At 42.1% G+C, this 23762-nt stretch overlaps 1 protein-coding gene across 4 annotated transcripts in view; it reads left to right on the forward strand.

Moving 5' to 3' along the window:
- Positions 1-407: 407 nt before the first annotated feature.
- The window catches only part of LOC115198509 (protein NDRG2), a 36080-nt gene continuing 12725 nt past the window's right edge, over positions 408-23762 (forward strand). Inside the window, exon 1 of one of the 4 annotated variants that reach the window (XM_029760475.1) lies at positions 408-500. The gene's annotated coding sequence lies outside the window, so the exon portion shown is untranslated. The other 3 variants (XM_029760472.1, XM_029760474.1, XM_029760473.1) reach the window with 3 other exon arrangements.

The following is a 23762-nucleotide window of genomic DNA, read 5'->3' on the forward strand; positions in this document are numbered from 1 at the left end:
ATAAAGAAGAGAGAGAAAAGAGGGACCAGTTTAATGTTTTAAGTGGGATGCTGCAGTTTTGCACATTGTTATTTATTTTTCTTTGATATGGTGCAATATTCTATTATTATGTTGTTCAGATTGTATTAATTTTGAATTGTTACATTTATGTGCACTTTGCTTATATACATTAAAAAAGTTATACTTTAAATACACATGTGTAATAGCATCCTTCTTTTTTACATTTATTTCAATTTGTGGGATGGTGCAGTTTTGGAAATTGTTATTTATTTTTCTTTGATATGGTGCAATATTCTATTATGCTGTTCAGATTGCATTAAAGAGCCGTTTGGGAGCCAAAAGAGCCGGCTCTGTTTGTTGAGCTAAGACGAACGAGCCGGCTCACTGAAAAGATCCGAAATGCCCATCACTAACCAGAACCTTGGAATGCGTTCGCGTTCCGTTCCACAAGTAATTTCAACGACGGGTGCCTACCATAACCGAGAGAGGGGGAGCCGAGGGTGAGACGAAGAGTTTTCGCCAATATCACATCGCCATTTAGTCGTTAGATAACCGTTGTAGTTATCAGTTTAGGATACAGTCTTGCAGTTTGAAGCTTTTATTTAAATATATTCTAAATATTGGCAGCCTAACTGATATGTCTGATAACAAACATAGCTGTCCTCCCCTAAAATCATAGTAAAGTAACTTGTCGCTTGATTGACGGGTCCATATTTTTTGTAGGATTTTAAGTCCTACTGGAGAAAGGACTGTAAAAAAAACACGATCAGCGAAAAATAAACGCGGATGAAAGTGAAATATCAAGAAAGACTGTCGGGAGCTTCCGACGAGGTGCAAGTGTGAAAAATAAGAAATAACTAAAGAAGAGACAGGAGTTGTGTCATTTGCATATATTTTTAAATAAGTCATTATTTTGTCTGAGCATTTTTGTTGACTTAGGGTAAGTAGCCTATTTTATTACATGTAATAGATGTTAATAACATTGTCTGTTGGTGTATTTTTTTCTCATGTTATTTTAGGCAAGTATTTTGTCTTAATGTTCAAATAACATATCAGCAATCGTGCAGCAATGCAAGTAAAAAACAACCCATTTAGGACAAGATTGGACAAAGCGAGAACGTCATGCAACTTATTCACCAAATTCAGATGTAGATGCATTTTTTCAATTCTGCAAAAGCGTACATGGTGAGAATGTTACAGTTTGTTATGATAATTTGAGTTGTGACCCCAATCTTTACCCAGCTGAGTCGAACCATGCACTTGTCTAGTCTACTAAACATTGCAGTGTCTGGTCAAATCAAAGTTAATTTGTCGTTTACACAGATTAGCAGATGTTAAAGTAAGTGCAGCGAAATGCTTATGTTTCAAGCTCCATCTGTGCAGTAAGTGTCTAACAGTGCAATACTAATACACAAATAATCCCCCCCAAAGCATAAGTAGTTTAAAAAACAAGAAAGAAATGGTTTAGCAGACGCTCTCTATCATCACTAACAATGGGAGAGGCATAAAAAAATCATATTTTCACGACGGTTAATAGGTTAAAGCCATTTTGTGGTGTGTGTAAGAGAGTGTGTTCCTGTGGTGCTGCAATTCATGGTCTTTGTTCATAGTTTTCACTCCCCAGACAGAACAGAAAACCCGATAAAACCAGACAGAAACCACGGGAAGCTTGTTTCCGAATACTGACATTGATTGAATTACACAAAATAAACATGAACTTGAACTCTGAAGGGACATTAGACTACTATATGCCCCCGCCCGCCTTAACCCCTTCCTCATATTCCAACCAGACGCTCTTGTTTTTTTAATTTCAAAATGTTGGCCAAAATGTAAATCTATAGGCTTGTAACGGTGTTCAAGTCATATTGATATAGCTTATGCGTTTGAATTGGTGTGTGTCTCGGGCTGGGGGATGGGGATCGACCCTAGGCTGCGAGGCTGTTGGTGCGTGCGCGCCACGGGGGAAATGTGTGTCAATGTCAAACGGAGGTGTGTCGCACAGCTCGCGCTGCATGTCGACTCATCGACGTTCATGTTGTTTTCGGTACATTTCAAACATCTCAGATATGTAGGCTACAGCAAATAGCTTACCGCACACACAACACACACACCTAGTTGTAAACATATTTATCATATAAATATTGAGTTATTGTCATTCCAAGCAGTTGGTGGGTGGGGTGCTGAAGGTCCATATTTTAAGTAGGTTGTGTAGGTCTACCCTGCTATTATTGGACGCTGAGGCATTGGGAATCTCTACCAAGCCCACAACTGATATCTCCAGTTACCACTAATGGGGAATGTGTCTATTCTTATGCTGATCATGGTATTTGGAATGGTGTTGTGTTGACTGTGTTATTGTATGTGTCTCCTTGAGTATCTTCACTATGTAAGGGTGCAGTGTGTCTCCTTTTGCTTTGCTGAATGTGGCAGTGAGTTGACCCGGTTGTCACTGAACAGTGTAGTATTCCGCAATGGTACCCTATTCGCTACATGGTCGAAAATAATGCACTGTCGCTTCTTTAGCTCTATTGTTGACTGTGTCAGTGAGTTGACTGTGTGTGTCAGTATACAGCCTGTCCCTCTTTTAGTTGTGTTGGCTGTGCTATTGAGTTGATTATGTTCTTTTAGCAGTGTGGACTGTGTCATCGAGTTGACTGTGTTGTCATTGTACAATATGCCCCTCCTTTAGCTGTTTCTTTTAGCTGTGTTGACTGTGATAGTGAGTTGATTGTGTTCTTATAGCTGTGTTGACTGTGTCAGTGAGTTGACTATAGCTGTGTTGACTGTGTTTGTGTGGTTGCTGTCAGTGAGCTGTCAGTATCCATGTACAATATGTCCCTCCTTTAGCTGTGTTGACTGTATCAATGCAGTTTTACAGTATGTTACTCCAGCTGTGTTGTTGACTGTATGAGTGCAGTTTTACAGTGTCTCTCCAGCTGTGTTGTTGACTATATAAATGCAGTTCTACAATATGTCTTTCTTGCTGTGTTGTTGACTGTATGAATGCAGTTCGACAGTATGTCTCTCTAGCTGTGTTGTTGACTGTATCAGTGAGTTGTCAGTCTCTATCCATGTACAGTACAGCATGTCTCTTTTAGCTGTGGCTCAGGGCCAGACACAGATAGGCCAGGCAAAACAATACTCTGTCTGTTCCCACACCGCCCTCACACACACACACACATCACTGCTCAGCACAACCATATTTATAACCATCAAAACCCTCTGTGCTTCCCTCCCTCATTCATGTTTCTATCGCTGGGTCTATTTAGCTATGGGTGGTAGGGTGGTAGCTTATGGTGTTTCGGTGGGGAGCCCTCAGATATGTGTGTGTGTGTGAGGGGCAGAGTGTGGGGGTGTGTGGAAGTGCTGTAAGATATGCATTGTTTTTTTAGTGTGTGGGTGGATCCATTTTAGATCCCCAAATGTATAAATCATCTCTTTCACAACTCATACTGACTCATGTTTTGCAACCCAGTCTCAACAAGCGATTTATTCCATTTTCAAATCAAAGGTTATTTGTCACATGCACAGGATACAGCAGGTGTAAAAAGTACAGTGAAATGCTTACTTGCAAGCTCTTTCCCAACAATGCAATATTCAATATCAAAGTTAAGAAAATAAGATAAAATACAAACACACAACAAATAAAAACACACGAGAATGTATGCTATATACAGGGTCACTACCAGTACCGTATTAATTTGCAGGGATACTTAGAAAATACCATCAAAATGTAACTATGATGATTTAATTTTTTAATATAATTTAATTATTATTAAAAAAATATATCCAATTGGTAGTTACAGTCTTGTCCCATTGCTGCAATATTCGGACTCGGGACAGGCAAAGGTCGAGAGCCATGTATCCTCCGAAACACAATCAGCCAAGCCGCACTGCTTTTTGACACAACGCCCGCTTAACCCAGAAGCCAGTCACACCAATCACTAGTGCGCGATAGTACAAGAACATCCCTGACGGCCAAACACTCCCCTAATCCAGACAACGACACTGGGCCAATTGTGTGCCGCCCCATGGGTCTCCTGGTCGCGGCCGGCTGCGCCTGGACTCGAACCAGGATCTCTAGTGGCACAGCTAGCACTGCAATGCAGTGCCTTAGACCACTGCACCACTCAGGAGGCCCAAATATGGTGATTTACAATACAGCATAGGCTACTGTAATAACATCCATCAGTTACTGTATCTGTTATGGCTATTCAGTCAGGCCACACAATATGTTGTTGTGTACATGCATATCTCCTTTTCATTTTCATTAGTTGTTAATTTAGAGGCTTTACTGGCAATTGGTGTCCATGACTACACACATACACACAGACACACATACACAAGCTGGCATGTGCACACACTGGCGCACACGTCTGCTTGAATTAACAACGTGAATGTAGATTTTTTCCATCCAGAACAACACAACAACAACTCAGTACTCCAACGCTTTGAACTAACGCATTTTCAAATATATCTGGAAGTAAAATGGGTTTTGTTGGTACATCTGCTAGTCAACAGACAGTAATGCAAAGTGACTTTGGGAAAGGGAGACTCCATCTTAATCAGAAAACAGTAATATGTTCCACATTTGGTCTTGGAAACAAGGTTAATGTCTTAGTACTCACTATTTGCTACTCTTTAATGCTATCTGGTTTAGATGTCCAGATTTACTCTCTTTTTATTGTCTCTGCATGTCACCTGTATGGTGGATGCCCTATACTCCTGTAACAAACAGGGAATTGAACCCAGGTCTTCTGCCCACCACAAGACTGTGTTAGCCCACTAAGCTAAAGCCCCATCCTCCCAAAGGGGATCAAAAGGATAAAGTCAAGTCTAATTTCTTTCCCATCAGCCCTGTCATAGGCTACTGTACTAGCAGTCCATAATCACAGCTCTCTGTAATTGAATGCTTTTCCTGTACAGTCAACAGTAGTGGTGCAACTTCAACATTTCAACATCTTCAAATCACCTACACTTAGTCTAATACAGTGACAACTGAAAGATACCAAAAGCGATTTAATCCAATCAACGTAAGCTACATATGATTTGACCATGGTTCTGATTTCTCTCTCTCTCTCTCTCTCTCTCTCTCTCTCTGTGTGTGTGTGTGTGTGTGTGTGTGTGTGTGTGTGTGTGTGTGTGTGTGTGTGTGTGTGTGTGTGTGTGCACTACCGGTCACATGGTTTTCTACTTACACGCGCACACACACTAGAGGTCGACCGATTAGGATTTTTCAATGCCGATACCGATTATTGGAGGACCAAAAAAAACGATACCGATTAATCAGACGATTTTTTAAATGTATTTATTTGTTTGTAATAATGACAATTACAACAATAGTGAATGAACACTTTTATTTTAACATAATATAATACATCAATAAAATCAATTTAGCCTCAAATAAATAAGGAAACATGTTTAATTTGGTTTAAATAGTGCAAAAACAAAGTGTTGTAGTAGAAAGTAAAAGTGCAATATGTGCCATGTAAAAATGCTAACGTTTAAGTTCCTTGCTCAGAAGATGAGAACATATGAAAGCTAGTGGTTCCTTTTAACATGAGTCTTCAATATTCCCAGGCAAGAAGTTTTAGGTTGTAGTTATTATAGGAATTATAGGACTATTTCTCTCTATACCATTTGTATTTCATATACCTTTGACTATTGGATGTTCTTATAGGCACTATAGTATTGCCAGTGTAAAACTATAGCTTCCGTCCCTCTCCTCGCCCCTACCTGGGCTCGAACCAGGAACACATTGAAAATAGCCACCCTCGAAGCATTGTTACCCATCGCTCCACAAAAGCCGTGGCCCTTGCAGAGCAAGGGGAACAACTACTTCAAGGTCTCAGAGCGAGTGACGTCACCGATTGAAACGCTATTAGCGCGCACCTCGCTAACTAGCTAGCCATTTCACATCGGTTACACCAGCCTAATCTCGGGAGTTGATAGGCTTGAAGTCATAAACAGCTCAATGCTCAAGAGCTGGTGGCAAACGCACAAAAGTGCTGTTTGAATGAATGCTTACGAGCCTGCTGCTGCCTACCACCGCTCAGTCAGACTGCTCTATCAAATATCAAATCATAGACTTAATACGAGCCTTAGGTCATTAATATGGTCAAATCCGGAAACTATCATTTCGAAAACAAAACGTTTATTCTTTCAGTGAAATACGGAACCGCTCCATATTTTGTCTAACGGGTGGCATCCCTAAGTCTAAATATTGCTGTTACATTGCACAACCTTCAATGTTATGTCATAATTATGTACAATTCTGGAAAATTAATTATGGTCTTTGTTAGGAATAAATGGTCTTCACACAGTTCGCAACGAGACATGCGGCCCAAACTGCTGCATATTCCCTGACTGCTTGCACGGAACGCAAGAGAAGTGACACAATTTCCCTAGTTAAATGAAATTCATGTTAGCAGGCAATATTAACTAAATATGCAGGTTTAAAAATATATACTTGTGTATTGATTTTAAGAAAGGCGTTGATGTTTATGGTTAGGTACACATTGGTGCAACGACAGTGCTTTTTTTTGCGAATGTGCTTTTGGTAAATCATCACCCATTTGGCGAAGTAGGCTGTGATTCGATGAGAAATTAACAGGCACCGCATTGATTATATGCAACGCAAGACAAGCTAGATACACTAGTAATATCATCAACCATGTGTAGTTAACTAGTGATTATGTTAAGATTGATTGTTTTTTATAAGATAAGTTTAATGTTAGCTTGCAACTTACCTTGGCTTCTTGCTGCACTCGCGTAACAGGTAGTCAGCCTGCCACGCAGTCTCCTCGTGGAATGCAATGTAATCGGCCACAATCGGTGTCCAAAAATGCCAATTACTGATTGTTATGAAAGCTTGAAATCGGCCCTAATTATTCAGCCATTCCGATTGATCGGTCGACCTCTAACACACACACACACACACACACACATACACTACCGGTCAAACATTTTCTTTATTTTTACCATTTTCTACATTGTAGAATAATAGTGAAGACATCAAAACTATGAAATAACACATATGGAATCATATTGGAATCATGTAGTAACCAAAAAAGTGTTGAACAAATCAAAATATATTTTATATTTGAGATTCTTCAAAAAGCCACCCTTTGCCTTGATGACAGTTTTGCAGACTCTTGTCATTCTCTCAACCAGCTTCACTTGGAATGCTTTTCCAACAGTCTTGAAGGAGTTCTCGCATATGCTGAGCACTTGTTGGATGCTTTTCCTTCACTCTGCGGTCTGACTCATCCCAAACCATCTCAATTTGGTTAATGTCGGGGGATTGTGGAGGCCAGGTCATATGATTCAGCACTCCATCACTCTCCTTCTTGGTTAAATAGCCCTTACACAGCATGGAGGTGTGTTGGGTCATTGTCCTGTTGAAAAACAAATGATAGTCCCACTAAGACCAAACCAGATGGGATGGCGTATCGCTGCAGAATGCTGTGGTTAAGTGTGCCTTGAATTCTAAATAAATCACAGACAGTGTCAACAGCAAAGCACCCCTACACCATAACACCTCCGCCTCCATGCTTCACGGTGGGAAATACACATGCGGAGATCATCCGTTCACCCACACCACGTCTCACAAAAACACAGCAGTTGGAATCAGACCAAAGGACACATTTCCACCGGTCTAATGTCCATTGCTCGTGTTTCTTGGCCCAAGCAAGTCTCTTCTTCTTATTGGTGTCCTTTAGTAGTTTCTTTGCAGCAATTCAACCATGAAGGCCTGATTCACACAGACTCCTCTGTACATTTGATGTTGAGATGTGTCTGTTACTTGAACTCTGTGAAGCATTTATTTGGACTGCAATTTCTGAGGCTGGTAACTCTAATGAACTTATCCTCTGCAGCAGAAGTAACTCTGGGTCTTCTATTCCTGTGGTGGTACTCATGAGAGCCAGTTTCATCACAGTGCCTGGTGGTTTTTGCAACTGCACCTTGAAGAAACTTTCAAAGTTCTTGAAATGTTCCGTATTGACTGAGCTTCATTTCTTAAAGTAATGATTGACTGTCATTTCTCTTTGCTTATTTGAGCTGTTCTTGCCATAATATGGACTTGGACTTATCAAACAAGGCTATGTTCTTTACACCCCCCCCCCCCCCCCCCCCCCCCCCCACACACACACACACACACACACACCTTGTTACAATACAACTGATTGGCTCAAACCCATTGAGAAGGAAAGAAATTCCACAAGTTAACTTTTAACAAGGCACACCTGTTAATTGAAATGCATTCCAGGTGACTACCTCATGAAGCTGGTTGAGAGAATGCCAAGAGTGTGCAAAGCTGTCATCAAGGCAAAGGGTGTCTATTTGAAGAATCTCAAATATGAAATATATTTTGTTTTGTGTAACACTTTTTTGGTAACTACATGATTCCATATGTGTTATTTCATAGTTGTGATGTCTTCACTATTATTCTACAATGTAGAATGCCTTCTACATCTAGCTACATATGGAACTTCCATCCTCTCAGGCCAGGGCCACAATGTAGGAATTTATGGTTGGATTAGAATCGCTGTTCTAATCATTGGCCAGTACAGAGAATTAAGTAAAACCACAAGTCCAAATCCCTATCTCCATCCATGGCTAATCTAGGCATGGGACAATTTTAGCTAGCTAGCCACCGGAGGACAACAACAGAACGAGATGCAACAATTCAAGTTGTTTCTGTCAATGACGTATTGTTCTCGATGTGATGTGATTGAAGCCAAATCCAAACTGGCTTCCCTTGACACTTTTTTTTGGTGTGCAAGGACCATTCACAGTTGAGCGCACTGACTCACTAGCTCAACGCTGACTGGCTATTATTTTATACATTTTTTATCAAGGTAGGCCAAATGCTTGCTGGCTTCCCTTGCATTCAGTGCTACGGGCAGCAGCAATGTCAAACTCTTTTTGATCAGACAGCATCAAATAGGTGGCCTACACATACGGAGACAGAAGGGTGCTGTTTCGCTCGCTCGGATGCTTTCTCCGGTGAGATTCATTCAGCCTCTTGCAAATTGAAGACAAATTATGAAATACAGAGAGACGAAAGATACATTATTTAATAGTTTTTTTTCTTTATTTCTTGGTACATTTTTGGGGGAAGCCTGGCTTCCCTTAGCATCCATGAATACACACCACTGCCAGTCAATAACTAACAAGACCTGGCAGTACTGTAGATAACAGATAACCCATTGCAGTTGAGCATTTCTGAAATGTTGTTGTGATGCCACTGTCTGATGTAAGATTCAGTTGATTGGTAGATAACTGATTGAAGTTGTGGTTTACACTACAGGTGCATGGTTGATATTGGACTTGGTGTCTTTGACTTCGTCACTAATAACCGAATAACATTATACAACTCTGATGTGCATTTGATTTGTAGAGATGTTTAAGGTATGATTCATATTGTTTTATTGTTTTAGATTCAAGTTTGCCATTCACACAGCAGGTAGGCGTTGGATTAATGTTGGCTTTGCTGACCTCCTCGTTGAAAACTGAATGCAGCCAAGACATCTTGTAGCTCCACGGTGGCCTCCTACAGTTACTGGTCATATCTTGATCAGCTCTTGCCTAGCGATATCCCCTAGCTTGAAGGCCAAATTTGTGTGTGTGCGTTGGGCGTAGGTGTGTGTGTGTGTGTGTGCAAGTGTTTGAGTGTGTATTATTGTAGCACAGTGGTTAGCCCTGATTTTAATCACTGTAAACTACTGAGTGATATTCATGAACAGGTGCACCATTATGGTCTCAGAAAAAAAACAGGAAAAAAACTGTGTAAAGAGTTAAGAGAAAAAGTTGGGAGTGAGAGGGGAGAGGAAAGAAAAACAACTAGGAGAGCTTTGGCACCTCTTGTTATCTCCATGGTGGCTCGAGTTGCTCATTATTTTCCTTTAGAAATGTTATCCTTTCTTTCTCTCGGTCTCTGCTTTTTCGCTCTCTGTTTGCCTTTTCTCAAAGGTATACTAGGGCCCTATAAAATCTGCGTTGAGGAAAACGTGGACGGACTCACGGAATCCAGACATTAAAACGGAGTTTAACAATATTAAAAAATGTGTACTAAATAGTAGGGAATCAATTAAATGTATTGAAAATGAATGATCTGTTCATGTCTTATGATAAACTTGGGCAAATGTATTAGTATGCATCAGTGATTCGTATTTCCTGCAACTTTCTGAAGAGCCAACAAGAATTCCCTCTCTGTGTATGTGCGGTGCGCTAACGGCTACCACTTTGTGTAGCTATTAGCGAAGATGCTAATGAAAAGAATTCTGTTAGATGGAAAGGCTTTTTTTTACCATCACATGTGTGCAAAAAACACGACCAAACAACAGCCTTGCTAGGTGTACACAGGAATTAAAGGTTAACTAAACCCCAAAAATGTCAATTAAAAAAAAAATCCCAGACCTCAAAAGTGGTCTCCTGATGTGGTTTAAGCATTGTTTTGGACTTAGAACATCCAATTGAGTTGTCTTTCTATTAAGAAAGTGTGATTCTGAGAGTGAGAAACCTGGAAAAAACCCAGGGGAAACCAAAACCTAGAAAACAAAACGGAGAAAAAGGAATTTGGGAAAAACTTAATCAGGCAAAAAAATATTTAAAAAAATGTTATAGGGCCCTAGGCATACTTGTTCAAAACCAAACCGATTTTTTACTGACACACATTCACACACAGAGATAAGCTTATTCATACACACACAGTATTGGGAACAACAACAACAACACATCAGTTGCTCATTTGACTAACTACTCAAAACATGAATAAGACACCAGATCTTCTACTTCTACTATACATCATAGTTACAACAGCAAAAACAACCACAAAACAACAACATATAGATGCAGTGCAGAGCCTCGTATTGCAGTGCTTCCATGTATCATGTTCAGTTTCCTTGTGCAATGTTGTTTTAAGCACAGCACATAGCTATTGTTATGAACCCAATAACTAGCCTATGGATGTTGTTGCACTCGCTTTGTCACATTCTGAATGAATGTATGCATTTATGTGAGAAATCAGTGTATGCGCCCACCAATTGTCATACTTGAGTAAAAGTAAAGATACCTTAATAGAAAATGACTCAATTTAAAGTGAAAGTCACCCAGAAAAATACTACTTCAGCAAAAGTCTGAAAGTATTTGGTTTAAAATATACTTACTGTAAGAATCAAAATATAATATAAATAAATATAATTGCTAATACACTATATATACAAAAGTATGTAGACACCCCTTCAAATTTGAGGATTCGGCTATTTCAGCCACACCCGTTGCTGACAGGTGTATAAAATCGAGCACACTGCCATGCAATCTCCATAGACAAACACTGGCAGTCGAATGGCCTTACTGAGAGCTCAGTAACTTTCAACGTGGCACCGTTATAGGATGCCACCTTTCTAAACAAGTCAATTTGTCAAATTTCTGCCCCGCTAGAGCTGGCCTGGTCAACTGTAAGTGCTGTTATTGTGAAGTGGAAACTTCTAGGATTACCATGTGCAATGCCAAGCACCGGCTGGAGTGGTGTAAAGCTCGCCGCCTTTGGACTCTGGAGCAGTGCAAACACGTTTTCTGGAGTGATGAATCACGCTTCACCATCTGGCATTCCGACGGACTCATCTGGGTTTGGTGGATGCCAGGATAACGCTACCTGCCCCAATGCATAGTGCCAACTGTAAAGTTTGGTAGAGGAGGGATAATTGTCTGGGGCTGTTTTTCATTGTTCAGGCTAGGCCCCTTAGTTCCATTGAAGGAAAATCTTAATGCTGCAGCATACGACATTCTAGACAATTCTGTGCTTCCAACTTTGTGGCAACAGTTTGGGGAAGGCCCTTTCCTGTTTCGGCATGACATGCCCCAGTGCACAAAGTGAGGTCCATGCAGAAATGGTTTGTTGCGATCGGTGTGAAAGAACTTGACTGGACTGCACGGAGCCCTAACCTCAACCCCATCGAACACCTTTTGGGATGATTTGGAACGCTGATTGCGAGCCAGGCCTAATCGCCCAACATCAGTGCCCGGCCTCACTAATGCTCTTGTGGCTGAATGGAAGCAAGTTCCCGCAGCAATGTTCCAACGTAGTGGAAAGCCTTACCAGAAGAGTGGAGGCTGTTATAGCAGCAAAGTGGGGACCAATTCCATATTAATGCCAATGATTTTGGAATGAGATGTGCGAAGAGCACATACTTTTGGTATGGCTTAAGAGTGTGAACGATGCTAAATGGGCATAAACAAAGTTCACTAAACTACCTAACCTATTCCATAACACCTCCCCCAACAAGAAAATAAAATAATAAACATCACAGTCACATATCTTTTTTTCTGAATTTCTATAAAACTTCCTTACCTGAAGAGACAATATGTCCAACATAAACACTAAAGCTGCAGTTACACAACCTGACTACAGAAACCCTCTACTCTGAGATAAGGTCATTCTCAAAACCGTAAACCAGTCAAAACCCCAAACCATCAAATTCACTGCTCTGCGCTCAGGTAATTTCTTCCTGCCAAAAGTATCTGACTTGATCAAACCAAGGGATAGCCTGTAATCCCTCTGGTTTAAAACTGAGAGAACAAGTCCATTCACTCGTCCTATGGTCACAAGCACTAAGCACCATCTGATGTAGCCAGCGATGTGAGACTTGGAACAATCATCACCTGCGACAAGTGAACATCGACCACGACTGCAGCAAACTCACTAGGGACACAATACACGTTCCCCAACGCCTTTTTCCTCCAGCCCTGTGCACTCAACAAAATCGCTGGATCTGGCTCAGGGATGGGCAACTCCAGTCCTCGGGGGGCCTGATTGGTGGCACAGTTTTGCCTCAACTCCAGCTAACACACCTGACTCCAATAATCAAGTGATAATGATCTTCAGTTTAGAATGGAATACGTTAAATCAACTCTGTTTGCTAGGGATTGAGGAAAAGTGTGACACCACTCCGGCTCCCGAAGACTGTAGTTTCCCAACCCTGGCAACCCTGATCTGGATTTTCCACCAAATTGACTTCTTCAAGCTCCCGATTCTCATCACAAGACACATCTGTGTCACCCGCAAAACCCAGACCGGGCATCTCCCAGGGAATCCTCACTAACCTCAACTCATGACTGGGAAGAATCTCCTCCCTTCTATAGCTCAATTAGAAATGTGTCAGCTAAATCAAAACTTGACACCCAAACAACAATGGCGCTGGAGTGGGTGGCTAACTTCTGGACATCAGAACAGCGATTACTCACCTCGAACTGGAAGAAACTTCGACGCAAAGGATATACTGCTTTACCGGGAACAGGCCCAAATCCCTGTCATTTGCATGAAGAAAAGATGGAGAAAAAGGGGGCAGAGGGCGGGCTGCCTTCTGAGTATTCGTAGGCGAGTGAGTAAACTCCCACTGTCATCTATTCTATTGGCCAACGTGCAATCATTGGAAAATAAAATCGATGACCTACGATCAAGATTATCCTACCAACGGGACATTAAAAACTGTAATATCTTATCTTTCACTGAGTCGTGGCTGAACGACGACATGGATAATATAGAGCTGGTGGGATTTTCCATGCACCGGCAGAACAGAGAAGCTATGTCTGGTAAGACAAGGGGTGGGGGCGAGTGTCTATTTGTCAATACCAGCTGGTGCGCGATGTCTAATATTAAAGAAGTCTCGAGGTATTGCTCACCTGAGGTAGAGTACCTTATGATAAGCTGTAGACCACACTATCTACAGTTGAAGTCGGAAGTTTACATATACTGAGGTTGGAGCCATTAAAACTCGTTTTTCAACCACTCCACAAATTTCTTGTAAACAAACTATAGTTTTGGCAAGTCGGTTAGGACATCTACTTTGTGCATGACACAAGCATTTTTCCAACAATTGTTTATAGACAGATTATTTCACTATAATTCACTGTAACACAATTCCAGTGGGTCAGAAGTTTACATACACTAAGTTGACTGTCCCTTTAAACAGCTTGGATAATTCCAGAAAAAGATGTCATGGTTTTAGGAGCTTCTGATAGGTTAATTGACATAATTTGAGTCAATTGGAGGTGTACCTGTGGATGTATTTCAAGGCCTACCTTCAAACTCAGTGCCTCTTTGCTTGACATCATGGGAAAATAAAAATAAATCAGCCAAGACCTCAGAAAAACAATTGTAGACCTCCACAAGTCTGGTTCATCCTTGGAGGCAATTTCGAAAAGCCTGAAGGTACCACGTTCATCTGTACAAACAATAGTACGCTAGTATAAACACCATGGGACCACGCAGTCATACCGCTCAGGAAGGAGACGCGTTCTGTCTCCTAGAGATTAATGTACTTTGGTGTGAAAAGTGCAAATCAATCCCAGAACACCATGTGAAGATGCTGGAGGAAACCTATACAAAGCCACTGTAGCCACTGTAAAACGAGTCCTATATCGACATAACCTGAAAGGCTGCTCAGCAAGGAAGAAGCCACTGCTCAAAAACCGCCATAAAAAGACAGACTACGGTTTGCAACTGCACATGGGGACAAAGATCATACTTTTTAGAGAAATGTCCTCTGGTCTGATAAAACAAGAATATAACTATTTACCCATAATGACCATTGTTATGTTAAGAAGAAAAAGGGGGATGCTTACAAGCCGAAGAACAGCATCCCAACCATGAAGCACAGGGGTGGCAGAATCATGTTGTGGGGGTGCTTTGCTGCAGAAGGGACTGGTGCACTTCACAAACTAGATGGCATCACGAGGAATGAAAATTACATGGATATATTGAAGCAACATCTCAAGACATCAGTCAGGAAGTTAAAGCTTGGTCGCAAATGGGTCTTCCAAGTGGACAATGACCCCAAGCATACTTCCAAAGTTGTGGCAAAATGGCTTAAGGACAACAAAGTCAAGGTATTGGAGTGGCCATCACAAAGCCCTGACCTCAATCCTATAGAAAATGTGTGGGCAGAACTGAAAATGCGTGTGCGAGCAAGGAGGCCTACAAATCTGACTCAGTTACACCAGCTCTGTCAGGAGGAATTGGCCAAAATTCACCCAACTTATTGTGGGAAGCTTGTGGAACACTAACTGAAACATTTGACCCAAATTAAACAATTTAAAGGCAATGCTACCAAATACTAATTGAGTGTATGTAAACTTCTGACCCACTGGGAATGTGATGAAAGAAATAAAAGCTGAAATAAATCATTCTCTCTACTATTATTCTGACATTTCACATTCTTAAAATAAAGTGGTGATCCTAACTGACCTAAAACAGGGAATTTTTACAAGGATTAAATGTCAGGAATTGTGAAAAACTGAGTTTAAATGTATTTGGCTAAGGTGTATGTAAACTTCTGACTTCAACTGTACCAAGAGAGTTTTCATCTATATTATTCGTTGCTGTCTGTTTACCACCACAAATCGATGCTGGCACTAAGACCGCATTCAACCAACTCTATAAGGCCATAAGCAAACAAGACAATGCTCATCCAGAAGCGGCGCTACTAGTGGCCGGGGACTTTAATGCAGGCGAACATAAATCCGTTTTACCTCATTTCTACCAGCATGTCACAAAAACTCTAGACCACCTTAACTCCACACATAGAGATGCATACAAAGCTCTCCCCTGCCCTCCATTTGGCAAATCTGATCATAATTATATTCTCCTGATTCCTGTTTACAAGCAAAAACTAAAGCAGGAAGTTCTTGCTCAAAACGGAAGTGACTTGCTCAATACGGAAGTAGTCAGATGACGCGGATGCTACGCTACAGGACTGTTTTGCTAGCACAGACTGGAATATGTTCCGGGATTCATCCAATGGCATTAAGTAGTATACCACCTCAGTCATCGGCTTCATCAATAAGTGCATCGACGACGTCGTCCCCAAAGTGACCGTATGTACATATCCCAAGCAGAAGCGATGGATTAGAGGCAACATCCACATCGAGCTAAAAGCTAGAGCTGCCTCTTTCAAGGAGCGGGACAGTAATCCGGACACTTCTAAGAAATCCCGCTATGCCCTCAGACGAACAATCAAACAAGCAAAGCGTCAATACAGGATTAAGATTGAATCCTACTACACCGGCTCTGACGCTCGTCGGATGTGGCAGGGCTTGAAAACTTTTACAGGATACAAAGGGAAACCCAGAAGCAAGAAGCCCAGCTACGCGAGCCTACCAGACAAGCAAAATGACTTTTATGCTCGCTTCGAGGCAAGCAACACTGAAGCATGAACAAAAGCACCAGCTGTTCTGGACGACTGTGTGATAATGCTCTTGGTAGCCGATGTGAGCAAGATCTTTAAATAGGTCAACATTCACAAAGCCGCGGGACCAGATGGATTACCAGGACGTATACTCAAAGCATGCTCGGACCAACTGGTAAGTGTTTTCATTGACATTTTCAACCTCTCCCTGACCGAGTCTGTAATACCTACATGTTTCAAGCAGACCACCATAGTTCCTGTGCCCAAGGAAGTGAAGGTAACCTGCCTAAATGATTACCGCCCCGTAGCACTCACGTCGGTAGACATGAAGTGCTTTGAAATGCTGGTCATGGCTCACATCAACAGCATCCTCCCGGATACCCTAGACCCACTCCAATTTGCATACCGCCCCAACAGATCCACAGATGATGCAATTTCAATCGCACTCCACACTGCCCTTTCCCACCTGGACAAAAGGAACACCAATGTGAGAAGGCTGTTCAGTGACTACAGGTCAGCTGTCAACACCATAGTGCCCACGTAGCTCATCACTAAGCTAAGGACCCTGGGACTAAACACTTCCCTCTTCAACTGGATCCTGGATTTCCTGACGTGCTGCCCGCAGTTGGTAAGGGTAGGCAACAACATGTCTGCCACAGTGATCCTCAACACTGGGGCCCCTCAGGGGTGTGTACTTAGTCCCCTCCTGTATATGTATTTGATACACGCCTGTGGGGCCAAACACAACTCCAACACCATCATTCAGTTTGCTAACGACACAACAGTGGTAAGCCTGATTACCAACAACATTGAGACAGACTATAAGGAGGAGGTCAGAGACCTGGAAGTGTGGTGCCAGGACAACAACCTCTCCCTCAATGTGAGCTAGACAAAGGAGCTGATGGTGGACTACAGCAAAAGGTGGGGCGAACAGGCCCCCATTAACATCTATGGGGCTGCAGTGGAGCGGGTCGATAGTTTCAAGTTCCTTAGTGTCCACATCACCAACAAACTATCATGGTCCAAACACACCAAGACAGTCGTGAAGAGGGCACAACAACACCTTTTCCCCCTCGGGAGACTGCAAAGATTTGGCATGGGTCCCCAGATCCTCCAGTCACCCAGGTCATAGACTGTTTTCTCTGCTACCGCACAGCAAGCGGTGCCGGAGCGCCAAGTCTAGGACCAAAAGGCTCCTTAACAGCTTCTACCCCCAAGAGATAAGACTGCTGAACATTTAATCAAATGGCCATCGGACTGTTTACATTGAACCCCCCCCCCCCCCCCCCTCCCCATTTGTTTTGTACACTGCTGCTACTCGCTGTTTATTGTTATCTGTGCATAGGCACTTCACTCCTACCTACATGTACAAATTACCTCGACTAACCTGTACGCCCTCACATTGACTCGGTACCAGTACCCCCTGTATATAGTCTCGTTATTGTTATTTTATTGTGTTACTTTTTATACTTTTTTAACTTTAGTTTATATGGTAACTCTTCTTGAACTGCACTGTTGGTTAAGTGCTTGTAAGTAAACATTTCACGGTAAGGTCTACACTTGTTATATTCGGCGCATGTGACAAATAAAGTTCGATTTGATCTGCTGAGAAACCACAACCTCCTCTACTTTGGCCAAGAATGTGTCAGTTAAAGAAACCAATGAAACACTGACAACCCCTGATTCTAACAGATCACTTGGGGGAACCAAATCCTTTATCAGACCACCAACTGCTGTGTCACTCAACCCAACAAAAAATGTCTCCCCTACATTGACACATGAATCATCCTCAACCTGCAGAGGGCACACTACATCACATATCTCTGCCCAGAATGTCTCAGCTAGAGACACACAAGAATCACCTCCCTCAATATGGAAAACCATTTCCTGGGAACCACTGTCTAGTTTGGCAAAGAATGTTTCCTTCCAAATTCCCACACAAATCGTCCTCCTCCATATCTGGTTTTCCATCAGAACTCTTCTGAACATCAGTAACTTCACAAACTGGGGAAACCTCAAAACTCTCCTTGAGAGACTGCCCCCTGACACACCTGACTTTTCACTGTGGTTACACAAATCTGATCTCTTGGGGAAACTAGCTCATCACTCCGATCACTGGAGGAACCTGGTTTAGTGACAAGACTGTCTAACTGACTGGAAACAAACTTTCTCCCCTCTATTCAGCGCTTCATTCCTCTGCTGTTTCAAGAGTGCTATTTCCTGTTCTAGCCTCACCATTTACAGCAAGCATTCTTCCTCCTGACTGCTATCCACCCGAACCGGCGGCAAGAACTCACTCCACTTCTCCAATAATAACACTGTAACATCTAACTTGTTCAACTCTTCTGCCATTTTAACCTCCAGCATTTCTGCCACCTGGCATAACTGCCACCTGGCATAACTGATCCATAACTGATCCTGTTAGCTTCAGAAAACTACAAACCATAGCCACAGTTAGCCACTAGCTCACCAACCAATACATAATCGTCCTCAAAGCCCCAGAGATAACCACTATCAACAGGCAACAGCATGCCATGCACAAATGCTACAAATGATAGCCACAGTTAGACAATAGCCTTGCGCTAACACAAACGCATGCACCAAAGCTATAAACCATAGCAACCGTTAGCCACTCGCCTAGCGTTAACACAAACACAGTCCTCCAGACTCCAAACTGGGAAATATAATCATGCACACAGCACTAACAAAAGCTACCAAAACCATAGTGTCACGGTTGTCGTCGGTAAAGGAGGACCAAAACGCAGCAGGTACGTGTAGGCTCATCTTGACTTTTATTAACTTTCAAAATGAACGTACAAAAATAACAAAACACGACCGATCAACAAAAAAACAGTCTGGTAAGGCACAAGGCGAAACACAGAACAATCACCCACGAATCACAAACACACCCCAATATATGGGACTCTCAATCAAAGGCAAAGAGAAAACACCTGCCTTCAATTGAGAGTCCCAACCCCAATTAATCACCCATAGACATACACTCACTAGACTCCACATAGACATACATAAACCTAGACCATAAACCAAAACCCCGGAAATACTAAATCAAACACCCTATAAACAAACACACCACCCTGAACCACATAAAACAAATACCCTCTGCCACGTCATGACCAAACTACAATACTAATTAACCCTTATACTGGCCAGGACGTGACACATAGCCAAAACCGTCAACAAAAATTGTTACAGCCCACGAGCAAATCACCTCATCAGCCCTACAATAGCTAACTACCAGCTGCAAACAATTGGCTACCTTCACGAGTGTGGTCAAACCAAACATTTCTGTTGGCCAAAGCCATCAGCTATCTTGCTAACTTGCACCTTGAAACTCACACTAGCGCTGCTGCAAATCTCACCTAACATACTAGCTCGACACAAACTCGTGCTACAAACTTTCTCAGCAAATGCACAACCACACTACCGAACCACACCACTTCACAACCATCTACAACCACAAATGCTAATATCTGTTAACATTTATGACGGACGAGCTCCTATACAGTATGTTACGAACCCAATAACTAGCCTACGTATTTTGTTGCCCTCGCATTGTCTAGGGGTCCTAGGCCTAGTTACAGAGTCTGTAACCTGAATGAATGTGTGCATGTATGTGAGAAATCAGATTCTGCGCCAAAGGTGTTGAATGTACTGTGCCCAGAGAGACTGCAACCTTACCTTGGTCCATGGCCAGCTCAGTCTCTCTTGACCTCTTGGTTGGCCAGTCTAAGTAAGTTATTATTTGTTCAGATTGTGACCAAACATAAATATGTACAAAAAGGAAACTACAAACAGGCAAGCCCAAACTAAAGATTTGAAACAAAACCAACCCATGAGGGCCACCAAACCAACTCTGCACCTGATGTGCTTATCAACCAGGCTCAGCACTTGGACAAGGTTGCTGATGCCACTTAGGGGAATGGAGTGTGGAACTAGTAGTGAGCTGTAGTGTGCTGCCTAAACTACCTAACCTATTCCATAAGACTATGTCTAAATAAATATGGTGCAGATCAGGTGTGGTACCACAAGAGTATTAGAGCATGATGCTGCTAGGCTCCAGGGTACTCTTGCAATTTAACCCCTCAGCACCTCATGTAATGACTTACAATGTCTCTACATAGAGCGTTCATAATGCATCTATAAGCATCTGAACGGACTTCATACACATGACATAACAGCTGCTTAAGCTACTCAACCCCTGAATACTTAGCCATTCGCCATGTCTCATGTTGAATACCCGTGAACACACACACACACACATGCACACACACCCACCACAACACATAGTTTAATATTTATCATCTCAACCTTTCAGCCTACATTCCAGATTTAGACTCCACTTAGTGTGTGTGTGTGTGTGTGTGTGTGTGTGTGTGTGTGTGTGTGTGTGTGTGTGTGTGTGTGTGTGTGTGTGTGTGTGTGTGTGTGTGTGTGTGTGTGTGTGTGTGTGTGTTTGTCTGGTGCTTGGGAAATAGAGAGAGAGGGGCCAAATGAGAGAGGGGAGCTCCGGCCAACATGGTTGTTTACCCTGTTTCCCTTTTCACTGGAAGCTTGCTGTTGGATGGAGAGAGATAGTCTGAGAGAGATGAAAAGGAAAAGAGAGGGAGTGAATGAGAGAGAAACGGAATAAAGATTGAACGAGATGTGAATAGTAGGGGCAGAGTAATAGAAAGAGATTGACAAGAGACAGAGAAAAGTGAAGAGAGAGCGTGAGAGAGAGAGAGACAGAGAGGAAAACCAACAAAGAAAAACAGACAAAGGTCGTGAAGAGAGGAGAGAGAAAGACAGAAGTAGAGGGCAAAAGAGAGACCTATACAGACAGAGATAAAACAGAGACAGAAGTAGAGAGACGAAACCGAGAGAGCTATAAAAGAAAGAGATAAATTATTGAGAGAAAGAGGGAAAACGAGAAATATATCAATGTGAACTGATAGTTATTCAGCTCATGTCTGACTGCAGGTGTGTTAGAGACGGATTGGCCTCTCAGAGGGGAACCGCAGGGTGAGTAGGCCACACACACACACACACAGTAGTGTCAGCACTCAGCACAGGAACACAGTAACACTGGACACACCTCAATGAGCAGCAGGATGTGAGCTATAGATCCTGAATATCCTGAAGCCACCCAGAAATAAGACATATGGAGAAAGTCATGTCCGACTCCGCATCCCACAGGGATTCACTTACTGTAACAGTGCTTTTTCATAGAAATAAGATTTATTTTCTATTTTATCGCTTTAGGCAGACAACCCTGTAAGGATAGTGCAAGCTTTTAGAGCAGGTGCCCTTAACTCAGGTCCTTGAGGGGCCTGTAGAGTCCAGAGGTTTTCATGATGCTCTGTTGACTATGGCCTATAGTTGGCGGTGTGTATGTTGCTGACTATAGACTAGGTGTCTAGAGTGGAGTGGAGTAGACTCTGGTCAGTCAGTCAATGATTGATCAATGAAGGGTGAACAGAGAACCAACAGAGACCAGAGAGGCACTAAGCATATATAAAAGGCACTGACCTGTATTAGCCTTGCATCAGAGAAGGATTTTTTCATCTGTGTCCTGAGAAAGATGCGTATCTGTGTAGAGAATAGCGGCCAGAAGGATGTTTCCTCAGATAACTTGCTAATCCTTTAGCTATGCTTCTGTGTTTGTTATCAAATCCACTCATGATCCTCTTCTATTCACCTAGCCAATAGAGAGAGCAGGGCTTGTGTTAAAAAAAAGCTAAAAAAAATATATATATATATATATATACACAAAAAGTGACCTATTCTATTCTGTGTGAGAAATAAATATTCCAAACATAGTCTGGGACAGTTGTGGTATGCGATAGATGCCAAATTAATACAACCACTTGCATCCCAAAAACTTTTTTAAGCAATGAGGCTCACGCAACAGATCAGAACATTTAGCTTAAAATGTGATAAACTATTTGGCTATTTTTTCACATTATAAGCGCAGCAATGCGCACACGGCAGTAGGCTATAAGCACGAATGTTCCATTAGAGGGAAAACACCATTTTTAAAAGTGACTGCAAATGCGATTATGAATGTAATGCTTTTATTATAAAGGTGCATTTTTATGGTGAAAATGATCTTCCCCAAAATTGTAACTCACGCGATGCTTATGCATGTTAGGCTTTGGGCTAGGCTACATGAGGTGTGCTACTATGATTCGAAAAAGTTGCAAAAAAAGGCATTGTTTCTTGCCTTACGCTGGGCATCATTCACAAGTGATAATATATAATTCACAAGTGATAGGCTAATATTGTTACCCATCAGACTATTCTTGATTTAATCTTGTCTTTTCATATACTAAATAGTATATGTGTGAAATTTGTTTTGATTTAGAATGAACCATTTTGATGCACCTGTCTCGAAACGGGCAGGGGGAAAAATACATGTTATCTATGCACTTAAATAGCAAATGGAGGACACTTTTCCCGTAGTTCATTTTCATGCAAGCCAGGAAGGCTATACTCCTGTTGTAAAGATAAGCAATGTGCTTATTATTAGGAAAGTTGAGAAATAAATATAGTAGGCCTAGCCTATAGAAAGCTGATGGGATCCTCCTCTTTTTAGCAGAGGTCATCACTCTGTTTTCTCGCGCAATTGCATAGCCTATAGAAATATTGCGCAACATGAGCTCATGGGCTCTCATGAAGTGTTTGATTAGATTTTCGATTACATTTGCATTGACATCAGAGTGATTAGAGGGACAATAGAGTGCTGAGTTCCAGGCAGTTAGCAAGTTTACTAATGACCAGCAGCAGCATCAGAGCTTGGAGAACCCTAATTACCGTGACTAAAACGGTCATGTGGAATTTGACTGCCTTCATGACTGATGACCGCCGGTGTGGCGGTCATACTGTCACTGCAACAGCGATAGTCAAGGGTGATATGGAAACATGACAGCGTACACCAAAATTGTATCTACAGTGTTCAGAATGTTGCACCCTCCTAAAAACAACCATACCTCCTACCTAAGCCTCATGATTTTCAACCAAACATATTAAATGACACATGGCAGCTATTCTGACTACTCCACCGAACAGTAAATGAAAAGCTTGTGTATACACAATTATCCAGTGAGAGTTAATTTCTGGTGCTTAAAAGCTGATTAGCGTGTCAGCCTGCCCATCGCTTCAGGAAATGATAACAGAAGCTAAGCAGCGGTTGAAAAACATCCAAGAAGGAGGGAGAGAGACTGTGTGTGTGTTGTTTTTCAACTGGCAACAGTCTCTTAGCCCTCCCCTCTCTCTCCCTCTCTCTCGATCTCCCCTCTCCCGCTCTCCCTCTCTGTAGTGACATATTCCCTGAGCAGTTTAACAGTTACTACATGCTCTAAAACACACTGACTCACTGAAAGAGAGAGAGAGAGAGAGACGGAAAAAGGGGGAGAGAGGTAGAGAGAATGTGTGTGTTTGAGAGAGGGAGAGAGAAAGGAAGAGAGTTTGTTTGAGAGAGAAGGATAGGGCAAAAGAGAGAGAGAGAATAGGAGATGGATGTATAGAGGGAGGGAGATAGGCAGGGAGGTAGGGAGGGACTTAGGGAGGATT

This window comes from Salmo trutta, chromosome 8 (assembly GCF_901001165.1).
Source record: "Salmo trutta chromosome 8, fSalTru1.1, whole genome shotgun sequence".
Taxonomy (NCBI): Eukaryota; Metazoa; Chordata; class Actinopteri; order Salmoniformes; family Salmonidae; genus Salmo; species Salmo trutta.